Source organism: Lathamus discolor, chromosome 2 (genome assembly GCF_037157495.1).
Source record: "Lathamus discolor isolate bLatDis1 chromosome 2, bLatDis1.hap1, whole genome shotgun sequence".
In the NCBI taxonomy this organism is placed as follows: Eukaryota; Metazoa; Chordata; class Aves; order Psittaciformes; family Psittacidae; genus Lathamus; species Lathamus discolor.
The window spans coordinates 6,633,510-6,651,861 of NC_088885.1; the positions used below are offsets into that span (position 1 = coordinate 6,633,510).

The following is an 18,352-nucleotide window of genomic DNA, read 5'->3' on the forward strand; positions in this document are numbered from 1 at the left end:
CAAAACTTGTGTGTCCTAAGATTTCAGAAAAGCTTTTGAATGCATTTGAGGATAGTGACGTAGGCAAACTGTAGTTACTGTCTAATGCACTAAAGAATGGTAGGAAAAAAAACATTTCAAGCTAATGTAGCTTATTTACACACTTTTTACACTTATTTTACACTATTTACACTTATTTACACGTTTTAAAAATCCTGTCAGTGTTTGGACTTTGTGAATTAGGAACAATCACTGAGAACTTCAGGTATCATGAAAATTAATATAGAGGCAGCTTTCCCATTGGTGGATATCTTACATCATGTTGCAGGATCTGAGGAAAGATTAGAAGTTTTGAAGTATAGAAAGAAGAATAACTTAGTTTCAGTAACATATAAGCATGTTTTCCAGATTTCCTAGGATTTTATTTTCCAGTGAAAATATACTTGTATATTAAAGATGTCAGAGCTATGACCTTTATTCACACAAATACATCTTCAAAGCAAATGGATCTACTTGACTGGAGAAAAGCTGAAAGTTTGGACATGTATGTTCCTCAAATTGCCATCTGCAGAAAGAAGCAGCCTAAGCACAACAAATGTATTTCACACTCTTAAATGCTTTACAGTCAACTTTTCCAAAACTCATCCATTCTACTTAAAACAAACACCCAAATAACCAAACCCACCCACAACCCAAATAAATATAAAACAAACCAACCAACCTGCTCCCCCCTTCTTTAGGAAAGGTTTAATATCTTAATTGCTCATCTGCAGAATGAGTTTCTGATAAAAGCAAAAATTGTGGCTTCACTGTGACTGTCTAAAATACTTAAAGTCATTCCAGAAAGGGTTTTCTTTACTCAGATCTTTCCTTCTTTGGTTGCTCTGTGATACATTGTGTTTCCATGGAAGCTTGAAGATGTCAAGTTAATGCACAAAAGAATACGTAAGTAATTTTTAATACGTATGCTTTTAGATAGTAGGGTATAGCTTTCATGGCAAGGAATGCAGGTGGGCAGATGAGGTTCTGCTTAAGGTGATTAAGTCTTAGCTATATGGCCCAAAGTACAAACTCAAGTTTTCCACACCATCTGCAGGATTTCAGGTAGACCTTACTTACACAGAGATCTGCAAAGGTAAAGTGAGTTTTATTTTCATGTAGAACTCATGTAATTCTCAATTTGATTTTTTTTGTGTGGTCTGTTTTTCATTATAACAATTCAGTAGAACAGCATTAAATTAGTTCTGCCCTATCAGAAAATGACAGTGAAGTTCAGCTTAACATAAATTATAAAGGCAGACCATATGTAATTAATTTTTATTTTTAATTGCTTCCATAAACACAGAGATGAGATCAGCAAAGCTGGTGTAGGTTTTCTGGTTGGATGCTGTATTATAACTAAATACTGGGGCATCAAAATGGAAAACAGCAATACCCAGGAAGCCCACAGGTTTTAATTTAAGCTGTGGGCCAGCAGCATCAAAGAAATACTGGATCTTTGAGATGTTTCTTTATGGATAACAAGCCCTAAATTGCTTTCTACAAAAGAAATGTCATAAAATGCTGAAGCCCAACTGAACAGCCAGTGCTGGGAAAAGCAGTTTTATTGCTGTTTGAATCAGTACTTTAAGTACTTTTATCTGAAATAATTTACCTGAATTACAAAAATGGAATTAAAAGTAAGTTGAAATAGGTTCTGAGTATTGTGTAGGAAGTAACATTTCAGGTCACAAAAATAAAAGCTATGAGGCAGGCTATTACTTAACAGGCTATTTTCCCTCTACATTGTGAAAAGGCAGTAACTACGGTGTTGAAAGATTGAAGGCTGTAAAAAAAGCTAGAAGAGGAAAACATTTCTTTACAGCAGAAGTCCAAACACACGTTTGGTCACTTCCATTCTCTAGGGTAGTATTTTCAAAAATGATAGTGCATGTTTTTCCTGCTTAAGGAAAGGGGTTTGGTGAGGTTTTCTTCTTTTGTGTTTTTTGGTTTAGTTTGGCTTGGTTTTGGGTTTTGGGTTTTTATGTGTTTCATTGGGTAGTGCATCTTCAAGCCAAAAAGAGGCAGACAGCAAAGAAGGCATAGACCTATGCTAGAAGTGCTGGTGTTGCACAAATGCATTTCTGGTCTGTTAAGATACGGTTCTGTAGGGATTCTTCAAGTGGTAAGTTAGGGTCACAGCTCAGTCTGATCTTCAGTGGCCTTTCTGTAGCAGAAAAGGGGTAGTTGCATTTTCTTTTTTTGCTGGTTACCTGATAAAACTTTCTCATCATTATTTATTTATACTGAGCTGCCCTCTGTTTTCTAACTTGTATTTTCTAACTTGTTAGAAGGAAGACCTGCATGTTTCAGTGAGCTAGAGACCTGGATTTGTGTATTTCTAGCTTACACTCTCCTCGAGTATTTGGCCTAACTCCTACTAAGGAAGTAGGGACCACTCATAAGACAACCAGTTATAAGACACAAGTTATAACTGTTTACTGCATATAATAGGGATAAAATAAAATGCATTATATATAATTTTCAAATAAAATGATTTTGGGCTGTTTACCAGCCAGTAAATAATAATATATTTTTTTTTCACCTTTTCTTCCCTGTTTCTCTTAAGATTGAACTGGAATTTCCCTTTGTTACATGGTATTTCTTGTGCTTCTGTTCTTTGGAGTTGCTGGTGCTGTCTCTTTATCCTACAATGAGAAATCGGAAACATGCAGTTGTCTTGCTACCTCTATCTTTATTGTTTCTCTGAGAGCACTGTATTAAGACTAAAAATAAACTGAGTATGGCATGAGTACTCTGAGTTTCGCTTCATCTTTTTCAGGGCTAACAATGTGCCTGGTTGTACATTGTGCATACCTGGTTGTGCATATTACTTTAAAAGAATGGCTATTGTGGCTGTTGGTCTAAGTGCAATACAGAAGGAATAGACTGGGATGATGGCAAGGATCTTGAAGACCCTTGGAAAGATTACAGAAGACTATTTAGTCTTCTAAACTGACTCTTAGTCATTTTTCCTAATCTGTGCAACTGGAAGCATTATTTTCATGTTTACTCCTAGTGTCTGACATCATATTTGATACAGTCTTAAATCAACAGGTAAGCCTAATTAAATTTTGCTGTATTGGTATTTGGTTTAATTGTCCAATATAAAACCTGGATGAGAAATTGAAAAGAGTTGAAGATTTACAGCAAATATTCAGGGTCTAAAAATATAAGCTCTGTGGTGTTAGACTAAGGAAAAAAAGAATTTTAAGAGTTGCCCTTGTCACAGACTAAAAGCATCTCCATTAAACAAAAAGTTCTGTGTCAGTGAATGAAAGCATACTGATAGCTTGGTTGGAAGCTGAAAACTGATGGAAGAGATCAGAAACAGTGTGCTGCTTCTCTCAGTCAGGTAACCAGCAGCTGAAATAACTTGACTGAGGAAGCAGTGAATTTGTTTTATTACTGGGTAAAACCCCATAAAGTTAATGTGCTTCTAAAAAGATATAACCCAACTCAATCAGAAGTTTTAAGTTATGGTAATAACTTCTGTTGGTATAGTAATAACATCTTGAGAGGAGTCCGCATGAAAATGGTTGTGTTGGCATTCAGAAGTATGAATCAGCTTCTATGTCTAAATTGATTTTTTTTCCTTTTGTTACTCAGAATAATGTTCACTCTCTGGATTTTCAGAATATTAACATCTAATGGGTAACACTCCTGATTTTTCTGCTTCATTTTAGGAAAAGTTTTATCCAACTAGGGAAGGGCTGAAAGAACAACTAGCTTTTATAGCTATAAACAGATTCCTCAAATTGAATTTGATTTTAATTTCTCAGATCACATTTTGAGATGATTATGACAAAAGAATTAGATTAGTGATTAATACAGGAAATTCAGAACCATTTTAGCAATTAAAGTTTGATGTTACATACTTTCAAAACAAACTCTGGTTCATACCAAGTGATGACATTTTCTCAGGATAGAAACTAATGGAAGGAGATATATCTGAAACTAGAATATTTATTTAATATTATAATTTATTTTTCTTCTCAGGATACCTATCATCTAAATCATGCAATTTACCAGTGGTAACAGGGTAGCTTAAATGTTAGGTTTACTGTCTGAAGCTATGTCCACCCAAAACCATAAAGGTGATATATGGACAACCTTTGTTGTTATTCATTATAAACATATGAGTTAGTTATGTGTGTTCTGGAAAGTTACTATAATAACAACAGTTAAAACAAATACTATGGAAATTGTCTTTATCAAAACTATTGTATTTATATATTATTAAAAAAAACCAGTTTTGAAAATGTAGATCGGGACTGAAAATAGTCAAACTATATTCTTTATAGCTCAGCAGCAGTTCAGTCAATAACAGTAATATAGGTATAAATTAAATACTATAGTTGTATTTGTATACATTGACTGTGACACAGTTCCAGACTCTATAACTGGATTATCTTTACCTCTGTCTTGTAACTATATGCAATCTTCACTTCAGCACTAGGAAACGTGTCAAAATCAGCTTTGTTAACAACTAACCGGCACTATTTGTACTTTTATTTTCAATGCTGTAGAAGTAATAACACTATTACAATAGTTTTCTTGACAAGCAAAGGCCAGTAGTAGGTGTGTGCATCTGAACTTGCATGCAGCTGTTATCTCTGGCATTCAGTTAGTGCCCTTGAGAGACAAACCAGTGCAGCCAACAGAGTAGTGCGTAATTTCAGTCTTTGCTATTGGCATGAAAGGAGGATCACTCACGAGGATTTTGTCTCATACAAGCTTGTGATGTGACCCACAGGACGATGAAAGAGGCAGGAAGACTGAAAAGCAGCATGTGGCAATTAAACATAGCAGAGGCTGATTGCTCTGTGGCAGCTCAGTTGTGTTTGAAGAATGCTTGTTCTCTAAGGAGTTTCTGGCTTTTACAAAATAATTTGGTTCAAGAACTGTTGCTGTGAAAACCAATTAAGGGAGAGGGACACAGAAAGTAAAAGAAAGGTTAAGAATAAGTTGTGTTTGTGGGGTTTGGGCTTTTTGTTCTGTTTTTTCATGTTCATGTGTAGTATGCTGCAGCATGGCCAAACCCTCTTTTTTTTTTGTATTGAGGCGTACTTCTGTGTTCAGCATGGTAAGGGCAAAGGTTCTGTCACTGCAGTTCCTTCAGTTTTTGATTTTCCAGAAAGGATCCCAGATAAGTGCCAGTGATCACTGTGGCAAATTTGTTGTGCCATTACAGAACTCAAATGAAAATGTGGTGAAATGAAATTGTATCTTTACTGGGCTTGTAGTTTTTCACCTTCTGTGATTCTTTTCTTATGTCTACTTCATCATTTAGAGGTTTAATGACAGAAAATAGTATTCTCTCAATAGATTGGTTTTACTTTTCTCAAGAAAATCTATTTTCCGTACGTGAATATTGATACAAACAAGTTTATATTTTTCTGAAGTTTCAAGCTATACCAAAAATCTTACATTGTACTTAGTTTTATACATCAAGAACTTCAACTGTCACATCGAGCAGGTGCCAGTAGTGAATCTGATTGAGTTTTGAAAACATCACAAGCCACCCAGCTACTGAAGCTACAGTTGTGGCCCTGTATCCTTAAACAAGTTCTAAAGTCTGTCATTATGCTTACTTACATTTTGCAGACTATTTAGTACTTTGCCTTTTTGTGTGAGTTAGTTGCTGCAAACTGGTCAACACTTTGATAGGAACGATGATTCTTTGGTGACTGAAACCAGGCAAAGGTTTCAGATAAACCAGTCAGGCAAAGTCAGACAGATACTTGTTTATGGTCCAAGGCATTTTATTATTTCTTAAATTTGAATTGGACCTGAAATCATAGAATCTTATTTTGGTTTTCATATTTTGAATGTTTTACAGGCAGGTGAGCACTTTGTGAAGTACGGTTTTTTCCAAATAGTAATGGGTTGTTGTCTTTGACCAAGTTTTTGTGCTGTTTCCACTTTAGCACTTTTTGCCTTATGATTAATAAATCATTTCATAATAAATTGTTTTATAGGCTTTGAATTTAATGGTATGTTTATTTTTGGATGGGTATCATGGCAGCACCAGTATTTACTAATTTGCTACTAAATTTTATTGTTAAAATCCTAAAATTACCAATTAATACTATTTTAAAGAAGCAGCATGTCTTCTCCATTTATAAGCAAAGGTGTTTAAGGCTCAACCATTTCTTATACCTGTACAATGTCCACTACAGGATGCTGTGATGAGGCCAGTGTATTTACTGGTTTTTACTTCATATTCAGCTGGATGAGTGCTTCTACAAAGCTTCAGAAAATACCACATCTGAATCCTAATTCATCTCTAAAAAAAGCAACAAAATCTTACATGCTTAAGCATATGCATAAATACAGATTATTAGCCTGTAATCGGTTGTGTAAATCTATTTTTTGTTCATTGTTTTCAATAATAATCATAACGTTTATTTCTTCCATTTCAAACAGGGCCTCATTTTTATTATGTTCAGATAAGAATGACGACCAGACACTGTTTTCATGGCTGTCTCTGCAAGCTGTGAATGTAAGTACCTTCCCTGAAGATATTATTTCTTTTATCTCTTGCCATGTTACAGGTTGACTGTCTATCATGTGCTTTCTGCATTGGCTCTGCATACATTTTCCTCTTTACCCCCATACCTGTAGCCATTCCCTTCACACTCTCCGTTAAGTCCCCAGGTTTAATATTCTACCAGCCAATCTTGGTCCCTTTTTGCTGTCAGCTTTAGGCTGTCCACTTCTGAAAAAGTTTATTTTGCCTTAACCCAAGTCGGCTTGCCCTCCTATTTACATTTGGTAGCCCTGTACAATGTTCTGCACGTTTCTTTGTTGTCATTGGTTATGGTAGAAATGTGCAAAAGGTTGTGGTTGATGGGCTAACTCATGTGTTTGAAATTATATGGATTTTAAAGCATTTTCTCATTTGAAGACAAAAAAGGTTGGTTGGATTATTCTCAAAAGGTTGAGAATTAATAATGTAATTGCAGTTGTGGGTGGAAAAACAAACTGGAGATAATGATGAGGGGTTGTCACCCTCAGTGACCAGCTGGAGTGTGCAGAGCTCTGCCTGGGGATGGATGGGGAGCTGACTGAGAGTTTAAGGGTCAGATTAAAGGCATCTGCTACAGGCCACCTGACCAGGATGACCAAGTGCATGAGGCCCTCTATGGACAGATAGGTGCAGCCTCACATTTGGTTTTGAGTGGGTATCACTGGAGCACCAATACACATTTCTCACCCCTAACTATATACCACAGTTTTTGTTAATGAAAAATACATCATGTCATATCCAACAGCCCAAGAGAGGCAAAGCATCTGGTGCTCCATGTGCTCAGATTCTGTAGTAAGGCTGAAGCAATGTTCTCAGAAGGTGTGCATGCACACAGAGCACACACATACACTATATATATATATATATATATATAAAATATATTATATATATATATAAAATACATATATATGTATATATATCTAGAAACACAGATTTGTTCTGTGTGCCTTCCTGGAAAATCCACGTTCTCTTCACTAGGTTGTCTGGATTACCCTTAATATGGTTAGCACATAGAATCTGAACCACAGAATGGCTTGGGTTGGAAGGAACCTTAAAGATCACATAGTTATTTTGCAAGGTTTTGGCCTTTTAAAACCTTTTGAGGGAGGTAGCAGAAGTTTGGATACTTTGGAAAACTTTATTTTTTAAATAAAGACATTAATAGCTGTTGGCTTTATAACTAAGCCAACATATGGATGTATAACATGGAATAGGTTTACATCAGAATGTTTTTTAAAAAGAAGCTGTGAACAAATTGCAGTGGTTTTGTTCCTAATAAAAACATGTTTGTGTACTGGATTAAATGTTTCCAACTTAGTTTCCATCTGTGGTAAAGAGGGAGGAAATACTGAAGATTGTAAAGTTTGCTATTTTTATGAAACTGAGACCTTGCAAAATATTCAATTTGATGGTATATCTCTCATTTGTATCTAATGAAAAGGCAAACAATGACTGAATACTTCAGCCAGATGAATCTAGTGAAATGCTTCCATGTTAAGACCAAAACGCTGTTCAAGAACAAAATTATCTCCAACACAAGCCCCAGCAAAGAGCAGACCCAGTAGTAACTAAAAACCTGCCATTAGGACTGCCAAAATAATCTATCAGGGAAGCCAAGTAATATTTTCCGTAGTTTGACATATGAATTCCTCACCCATATCTGTATCCTCATGGATGAACATCCAAGGATGCAGAAGAGTAAAATGCAGTCATCCCTTGCTAATGGCCTTGTGGGTTGTGAAACAAGTACTGAGCACACTATGTCACATACCACAAGCTACATAACAGATTTAGAAAATGATTCCAACTACAAGACTAGATCTTCCTTCAGAAAATGACTAGTAGTGTAGCTGCAGTTAACAGCCAAACTCTTTCCATAGAAACAGCCTAGTTTTCTCATATCTTCTCCAGATAGTTTTTCTTCTATCAACATCAAAGTACGTGAAGTATCTTCTGGGTTTTGGACATCTCCTTCAAACTTTCTATGGATTCATTTGTCACCAGGTACTGCCAAAGAAATGAATTTCAATTAAAGCATACTTAGATATTGAGATTGTTTTCCTTTTTTTTTTTTTTTTATTTTTTTTTTTTTATAAGTCATTGGGATACAGAGGAAGTTCTGACCAGAGTAGTTACAGACACTGAAAATTAGGTGGGGTTCATTCACTTCTGTATTATGTAGCAGACCACGGTTCGTGTTAGTAACGCTGAGTAAGGCTCAGGGCCATAGTTTCTTTTCCTTTATAAATTTTTCATTGACCCTAGGTTCATCGGGATAAATGCTGCTATAACTCCAAAACCTGGTATTGCTGAGAACAGCTGGTTTTGATCATAGTAATTACTACTGCAGGCTACTGTTCTGCTACTGTAGGACTTTTTCTGCAGGGTTTTACTCAGCAAGGTACTGAATGCAAGTCTGATGCTTTTGCTAGTTGAAGGGATAATAGATACTACCTGGAGCAGGCACAGTTTAAACACTGGTGTCTTAGAGAACTTGGAAGAGAGAAGTGAGCCATAGTATTTGTTGTGGATATTTTCAGGAAATGGCAGTGACTAAATGTCACAGTTCTGAAAAGCAGCTGAGTTTTGATGTCCAGTCAGTCAGCTTATTAGTAAGTTGTTAAAATCATTTGGGATCCAGTCTCCGGCTTCCAGATAGGCTGTCCAGGCGTGTTATTTTGATGGCGGATCTTCCTCCCCAACATTTTATTGATCTCACCGGCCACATGATGGCAGCAAAGCATTAAGGAACCCCACTTGCCTCCTTCACCATTCCATAGCACAATAACTGCCGCTTCAAGATTGTAGCCTCATGAGAGCCACAGACAAACTGCATCCAAGCTAAGTACAAATAATTATGCTTAAGGACTAAACCCAAAAGCTCCGTGTATGTGCATCTGTAAATATTGCCTTGCTGCCTTCTTATCTATAAAACACATACTTGTGAATTGCATGTCAGCTTGGCTTAGAAATATCAGCTCACTGCAGAAAAAGAACTAAATCAGTTTACTTTATAAACACCTATTTTGTTGTAATTTATGTAATCACCACTCTCAAATGAGAAAGGAATTCAGTACAGCTATATTAATCCTGATAAAACCCAGAGTATATCTAATTGTGATCTCCAGTCTTAAAAAATTGACTAAAAATGTGGAATAGAAATATCTTACTGCCATCATTAGGCCTATGTGCTCTAAGAAGTTTCAGATACTGTAGCTATAATATGCAAAAATAAAAAGGCATAAGCAGACATAAGTGAAAGACTACCTGGAGAGAAGAAAGGTGTTGGCACAAAAGAAAGGGAATAATAGAGGAATTTAGCTGAAGATTTAGTATATTTTATCATAATGGTCTTCTTTTTCTAGTCAAAAGCTATATATATAAAAATATGCGTATACGCATGTGTATGTACGTGCATGTATGTACGCTTGTATTTATATATCTATATGCCATAAGCAAGGGTCATCGAAGTGATAAGTGAATTGTTTCCGAGCTACACTTTTGCTCTGAAGTGTTATGAAATTTTTGACTTCATTCCATGAATAATATTTGGGTTGAATCAAACAGCTCCAATGTCACAAATGGAAAACGCACAACTGGTAATTTCTGACTGTAATTCTGACTCAGCTCACTTAGTTTATTAATAGCCTCTGTCATTAATAACGTTATCTGAGTAAAATGGTAAAAATCCCATTTTGTAGTGACATTGTAAAAATTGCCTTTAGCCAAATAGCATATTTATGACCAATGAAATATGAAAAAATAATTGTTTATTTAGAGACACATTGCATTTACCCAACAATGTATTGCAGCAGTGCATTTTCACCAGGAGTTAATTTTTTCCTGTATCTATACATTTTAGCTATTGCAGATATTAAAACATCATACAGTGTGCTGTATTCCTACTATTTTCCACTTCATGAAGAAGCTTCAGTAGGACCAAGCCAGGCTGCTGACTGCCTGAGATGTGAGTCTGAACAGCTTTGCTTCAGGGAATAACTACTGCCATTGCAGACTTGACTCCTTGTGGACAAAAAAGCTTTTTCCATGACCCGTGTAGCTCATTTCCCATAATATACATGCTTTATTACGCAGCTGTTCGTTCATTATGTCTCTAACTAGGTGTGACATTTTTCTTAATCTTAGACAGATTAAAGTGGAACATTGATGTATTGAATACAAACTGCTTTTAACCCCTTTGAAGAACGTGCAGGAACCACCCCTGTTTTCATCTCAATGTAGAAGATAACAAACACACACACAGAGGCAATCTCAATATCTAGATATTTAATTTAAATATCAGTTATTAATTTAGGTAACTGTCTTCCTTAAAAATGTTTTTCCATGCCAGCACTTTTTTTGTGTATTGATGATAAATTAATATCCTCTTAGGGCACGTTAAAACTTGTAACTGTACCTTTGCACATCCCTAATCAGCTTCAGTAATTAAAAATGATTGCTTGGAGTATGACATAGCACTTTTTAGGTTATTATTTTAGATGCGTAGAGTTTACACAGAAGCTTGTTCTGATTCAGCAATTGCCTATCTGTGTTAGCTAAATAGTAGGTCAAACAGACCTGCTAGCACAGGCTAACAGAGGCCAAAGCCTCAAAGGAATTACTACTTGCCTCATTTATCATGTTTCTTACTATAAAACATGTTTAGCTTTTAGTGACTAGTCTTTACATTCTGCTTTTTCTGAACTATTTAGAGGTTAAATAAAGAATTAGTATTTTCAGTAAATAAAAATTGTAGCAGCTGGTCTGTCAGGAGTGACTAAAATCAGATAGCCTTTTTTTTTTCTAAACATAGCTGTGTCATACAGAATTATAGGAATTACACACATACACTGTATAGTGTAATTTTTCAGTTTGTCCATTTTAAGATGTTTATATCGTAAAGTATAAAATATCCTCACACTTTCTTATTCCTTCCATTCGCCTTTTAAGAATCTTTGCTGTCAGAATATCCAGGGAAAGGGTGGCAAAAGCTGCCTATAAAAGCAGTTAAAAGGCCAAAGGGTAATGAAATTAATGCAGATGACCATGTCATTGTTTTGAGAGTTACACTGAGCATACACATGATCAGTTCTAAACATTATCTATCTTTCAAAAGGAAAAAAAATCATCATGATGGAGAATAGTTCAGAGTTAATCGCATCTTTCCGCTTAAACATATATATTTCCCAATTTAGTTTTACTGAATACATCCTTAACAGACCCAGGTTTAGTTGTCTTTTAAGCTCATAATGTTAGGCTTAATGAGTCCACCTCTTCCATAAAGCCTCAATTACAAAGGTACTGCTGGGGTCAGAAGCCTTTCACCAAATGTACTCTACAGCCTTCTAGCAAGTTGTTGGACTGAGCCCTCAGGTAACAAAACTATGAACTTTTATAACTTACTTTGCTTTGTTCACATCACAGTATTTTTAATCAGCAAGAATATTTTCAATTTAAAGATTAGGGTAGGGTGTTGTGGGGTTGTTTTTTTTTCTTGCTGTTTCTCTCCCTTACCCAAGGGAGGATCCTGTAGTCTGTTGTACATGCCTCTCAAGTGCTCATAGTCTGCAGTGCTGGGAACCACAACTCCATGTTTCGTGGAAACCCTGTAAGGTAAAATGATGGCAATCTGCATGAACTAATCCAAGTTGAATCACGTGCCAGAGCTGTTAGTGTGGATGTGCTTTGAGTTTTGTAGCCACCAAGTGACACCTTCCCACATTATCTTGTGGTAACTCAGGATACATATATTGTTTTTCTTGGATTTAAAATCAGATTTAAATTTCACCATTTTGGGTGTGCTTATAGAAACGTTTTTCATTGGTGTGTCTGAATCAAAAATATCTTTTTCTGTTTTTTACTGGTTTTGTAGTCCTGAATTGCGCCCATGTTAACTGTAGGGAAGCCTGTGCTAAACTGTGAAATCAGTAGCTTTCCAATAGAATATGGTGGTTACCTCTCAGAACAATGAGCTGACTTTAATTTGCCAGTGTTGTGTGTAACAAAATTTGAGGAAAAGGAAATAACTGTTTAGTGGAGTAAATAGGTGTTATCAAAAGTGCTGTTTATTTCTTATGTTTCAAACCAAATATACTATGATGTTATTACATGTGCTATGGGCAATATGCTTATGTTTCTACGTGCTTATATGGGCAATTTACAGATTCTAATAATAGGAGTTTTCTTGTTTCAATGTCTTTGTAACATTTCCTAATATTCAAACATGTGTGTAATTCACACACTTTGCTGTCTGTAACAATCTAAATCTGAAAAGGATGTCCCAAAGGTAATGGCATAGACTTTCAGACCTAATTTCCAAACTTTTATTCTGGGTATCTTATGTTTTGGAAAACATTCTGGAAAATGGGAATTGGAAGAAACATTTTTCAGGAATTTCTAAATGCAGTTGTATTAAAGGCCAGGTTGGACAGGGCATGGAGCAACCTGGTCTAGTGGAAGGTGTCCCTGGCTGTGACAGGGGATTGGAACTGGATGATTACCTTAAGGTCCTTTTCAGCCCAAACCAGTCTGTAATTCTATGATTCAAATGTTAATATTGTTTTTGCAGGGGGGATTTTGAATGTGTGTTTCCATTCACAACTATAAAGCTGTTTCTTATAAAAAAACCTTTGCAAACCCTTCTCTTCACATTCTCTTGGAGAGCATCAGAGAAAACATTCTTATTAATTCTAATTCTATTTTTAATTATGACCCTTCACATTTCCCTTTTTAAGATGGGCCAGGAAAAGCAATTAACTTTGATTAATTAATTTCAGGACATTTCAAATTATCTCTAAAGGATTTTTAAGCATACTTGCTTGTGTGAGAGTTCAGTTTTAATTTGCTGTGAATTGCAGTAGTTTATACATACTGGCTTCATCATTCTCAAAGATTAAACCAATGCTACCTCTGACTAATTCTGAGTCGTGTTTCTTGGTTATTGCTCAGAGGAACTGTTAAATTAAAAAATCAGCAGCAGTCTGATAGCTTGGTGACTGTAATCTTGTTTATGGATATAATCATTAAATATGCTACAATAGTGAGGGAGTTCCAAAGACTGCCAAAGAGCATGACACTTCTAGAAAGGAATAAAACCAATCACCTTCTTTTACTGCTGTGGAAGCAGCTATTCAGTCTCAGCAGGAACTCTCTTCATTTAAGGTTTTTTGTAGCAAGATGTAGTGTACCTGCAGGAAGCAGGAGGGCTTAGATGTTTATTCTTTATTTCTTTATTTTAATAGATGTGGCTCAATAGACAAAATCGTAATGGTTGTGAATTTTTCTTGAGCAGATAAATACATGTGAGACAGGTCATCCATCAGCAAACTGGCTGTGAGGAAAACTTCTATGCTGATCTTCCTTCTGTAACTTCTTTGGCTTCGTGTTTTTGAAATGGCTCAGAGGATGTAGCTGATTTAGACTCAGAATGGTGGTCACTCACTTTACATATTATCTACTTGAAAGACTGCACACACAGAAACATAGTGTTGCTAACAAGTTTTCAGTAGCTTAAAATTAACCTTTGGTCCTTCAGGTAAAGCATGTTTTTCTTAATAGTAAAGTACCTTGAGCTCTAAGAAATATAAGTCATGTCAAAATGGAAATTTGGCCTATTCCTTCTAATGAGCAGTCCCCTAGGAATGCTCAATAATTGTTGTATGCAAAAAAGAATATTGATATACAATGTGTAAAAATACTATGTTGTGAATAATGACTGAATGCAGGTCAGTAATTTCATTTAAACTGATTACTTCAATTGTGGCTCTTCCACTAAAGATGGGGAAAGAAAGAAAGGGTAATAATATAATCCAGGAACTATACCAAAAGTGTCTTAACCTCAGCAGGATGCAAACTTCACAGCAATTGTGAAGGAAACATGGAAACCAGGAAAACCAAAAAAGTGGTACAACTTTGCCAATTGCAAATCAGTATGTATGCGGTGAGCAAATTTACTTCATTTAAAACGTCTGTCTGTAGACAGAAATCTGGGGGGAACAGAGCCAAAATTAGCCTTCTCTGGTGTATTTGTGATGTATCTGGCATTCAGCACCATGTGAAACTACCATGTAGGATGGGGAATTATCTTATGCTGGCAGAGGTTAACAGTGTGGGATGCTGGCTTGTACTCAGTCTGGCTTGGGTTTATAATGGTGAACCTGAAGGAAGAGTTTTGCAAGCATTCGTGTTTCATAGTTCCGTTCATGACCTTGGCATTTAAAAATAGACACATCCTGATTAAACTAGCGGTCGGTACAAGGAGTGCATTCAAACGACTGAAGATTGATATAAAAGAAATGGGTTAAGATTGGATAAGATAAAGCTGTTTTCTTAGAGGCTGGCAGTAAGAATATCTGCTGTAGGCTTAGTGTCAGAAGCAACTAATATGAAAAAAATGTGTGTGTTCAGCACAAATTGAGTGTGAGTAAACCGTGAAAATGTGATTTAGAGTTTACTGGATAAGATACTTCTGTTAGAAGTTCAGGGCTGTGCAAAAGCTGTGTGCAACTTGAATAACTCCTGCGGAAAACACATGCCATGTGAAAAAACAATATGGGTGTACTTACTAGAACTATAAAGGGAATGGAGAGATGACTGTAGAAGAATGGAGCAGAAGACATTGGCTTGTTTGGTCTGGCAAAGCTCAGCAAAGAAGGGGGGATATATTTGTGTGGATTAGACAAAAACTGAATGGGGCATACAACGTAAAAGAAAGATATTTAAGCTAAAGAATTGTATTAACACAAGAAGAAATAAGCAAAGTGGCTACTAATGCATTTATCTCAAAAATTAAAGAAAAAAATAAATGCAAAGAAATTGTAACCTCATTGTAAAGCAATGAGGTTAACTCCTACTTGGAGTGATTACTATCAAGAGAATTCTACAGAGCAATAACTGCAAAATAAGGGATTGTGCTAGAAGAATTAGAAAAGCTTTCCTAATATTATGCTTATATGTGTGCAACAAAATAAGTGCTATTCTCATTGTATTATCTAATAGAATTTCAAGTTCCAGCATAATGTGGAAGATAAATGAGTGATCAGGATGCATGCCCTAAGCAAGTGTTAAGGAATTTTATGCGTGCTTTAAGTTTTTACTTTTTTACTTTATTCATCTATATGTGTGCTTTTCCCGATTGCACCATAATCCATCTTGATGTAAGCCATCTTATTTTCATTTTAAGTTGACCGTTTTTGCTGTCTTTAGGAGAAAAAGTGTATTTTTGTTGCCCTATAAACTATCTGCATGTATGGTTGTGTCATGCATTTAGGGTTGTGTCAAAGAAAACTGTAGATTGAGTTACTTTGGTTCTTGATAAATTCAGACAAACCATAATGTTCAAAACACCCTTGCTTGGTAGCATGCCATCTTAATCAGCAGCCATCATAGATGGAAAAGATAACAATGCTAAACTGCTTTGAAGTAATTCCCTTGGAAATGGGAGATATGGAAGTGGCCATATATCATAAGCAGATGGAAGAAAAAAAACTATGGGGAAGAAAAGTATCTGTGATCCCGGAGCTTTTAGGAAGTTTCTGAAGGAAACCAAAATATTTAGTCTGTTTTCAGGAAAAATGTACAATTTTTATTTTGCTAAGTAATCCGTGTTTTCAAACCTCCTGTATGAGAATAACTGCTCTTAATACTTGTTCTGATGATGGAACCATGTGTTTATAAGCTTTAAGGATGATGAGGGCAAGCTACAAGGAAGGACAGAACCAGAATTCAAAGTGACAAATTGTAAAGATGGCATGGAATCAACATGGTGAAATAAGCTAAAATTGGTGGCAGTGGTTCAGTGGGAAAGGATTTTGGGGGTGATTGATAGTGAACACCACAGCTTGTTACCAGCATCTTTTGGGGAAAAAACCTAATATTCAGGAATATGTGAACACCTTGTAAGGAGCCTCAGCTTTATTCAACACTGATAAAATTGTGTCTATGTAACCACTTCCAGGTGCGGGCATGGTTATGCCATTTAATTTTGCAATGTCATTTAGCGGCTCTGCAGAGAAGGACTTGGGGGTGCTGGTCAATGAGAAAATGAACATGAGCTGGCAGTGTGCACTCGCAGCCCAGAAAGCCAACCGTATCCTGGGCTGCATCAAAAGGAGTGTGACCAGCAGGTCGAAGGTGATCCTGCCCCTCTACTCTGCTCTTGTGAGACCTCACCTGGAGCATTGTGTGCAGTTCTGGTGTCCTCAACATAAAAAGGACATGGAACTGCTGGAACAAGTCCAGAGAAGGCCACGAGGATGATCAGGGGACAGGAGCACCTCCCATATGAAGACAGGCTGAGGAAGTTGGGGCTGTTCAGCCTGGAGAAGAGAAGCTGTGTGAGACCTCATAGCAGCCTTCCAGTACCTGAAGGGGGCCTATAGGGATGCTGGGGAGGGACTCTTCGTCAGGGACTGTAGTGACAGGACAAGGGGTAACTGGTTAAATCTTAAACAGGGGAAGTTTAGATTGGATATAAGGAAGAATTTCTTTCCTGTTAGGGTGGTGAGGCACTGGAATGGGTTGCCCAGGGAGGTTGTGAGTGCTCCATCACTGGCGGTGTTCAAGGCCAGGTTGGATGAAGCCTTGTGTTGGATGGTTTACTGAGAGGTGTCCCTGTCCATGGCAGGGGGCTTGGAACTAGATGATCTTGAGGTCCTTTCCAACCCTAACTATTCTATGATTCTATAACTTGGATAGCCATAGTTCACATGGAGTCAGGGCTATAGTTTCTTCTTTCCCTTAAGTTTATTTTGTCTGTCCAGCACAGAATTTGTTTTCTCTTGTGCAGGCTGAATGTTTTGTTCACCTTTATGTAAGTACTGTAGCCAAGCTTCTTTATTTCTGGGTGATTTCCACTTTGATAATAGCATCTAGTGTTGTGTTCTGGTTTTCACCCCTTTTTGCCAATCTTTTCAAGCAGCACTGTATTGTTTAACGAGTCTGTATTTTATATACCTTTTTCCCCAGCACCAAAGACATTCCTTTATGTCCTTGTCTCCAGCTCTAATACTTTTTAAGACCCTCAGTTTATCCAGTTCTCAAAATTCTGTGCTCTTTTCAACAGTACCTTTCTTTTTCATCCCAGATGTCTTTCATTTATCAGCTCTGTAATCTCAGCCCGTAAATATTTCCTGTTGAAGGCTTAATTATTTGACCCGTGTATCAAACCTCCTCTCCATTAGTTATTGAATCCTTGGCTCAAGTGGTCTGTCTTTAGAATTACATTTTCAATATAACTCTTTCTCTCTCCTTCACTTCCTTGACTTTTGGCTAGCAGTTTGCATGTGAAACTGTATATAGTCTCTTTCCTAACATACTATCTCTTTATAGTTTACAAGGTGTGCAGTGCTGAATAATTTTCCTCCCCTTTTGCAGGTTCTTTTCCCTGTTCCTTGCTTTTAATCTTTCAATTTAAAAAAAATCATTTCTCTTTTCAGTTAAAACTAATTCATTGGGTGGGTCTCTGTTTGGCTTGTGGGGTACATGCTGAAATCAGAAGCAGTGACACACCAACCTTTGAGGGAAATGACAAAGTCCATATTTTACACCAAAAGCTTTTTTAATGCTTACAGCGTTTCACATTAATCCCTTTATTTATAGACTCTGCAATTCCACTGACCTATGATGATGCTGATTCCTTATTCCCTCTGATTAACCTTGGATGATGCAAACATCTGCTGACACAGTCAGTGATTTGACAGAATTGAACTGACTCCCGGAGAACAACTATAAACCCCTTCCTGTAATGTCTTTGGATCCTGTGCTTTTACTGGAATGGGAATAGTGAAAGGAGTTCAGAATTAC

The 18,352-nt window shown here is 36.5% G+C and overlaps 1 long non-coding RNA gene across 3 annotated transcripts in view; it reads left to right on the forward strand.

Annotated features, from left to right (window-relative positions):
- Positions 1 to 18,352, forward strand: part of LOC136007632 (uncharacterized) — a 154,759-nt gene that overhangs the window by 78,792 nt on the left and 57,615 nt on the right. For 2 of the 3 annotated variants that reach the window (XR_010609779.1, XR_010609777.1), the window contains exons 3-5: positions 6,448 to 6,523; positions 8,462 to 8,554; positions 10,413 to 10,517. This is a non-coding gene — a long non-coding RNA (uncharacterized LOC136007632). The remainder of the gene's footprint in view (positions 1 to 6,447; positions 6,524 to 8,461; positions 8,555 to 10,412; positions 10,518 to 18,352) is intronic. The other variant, XR_010609778.1, reaches the window with a different exon arrangement.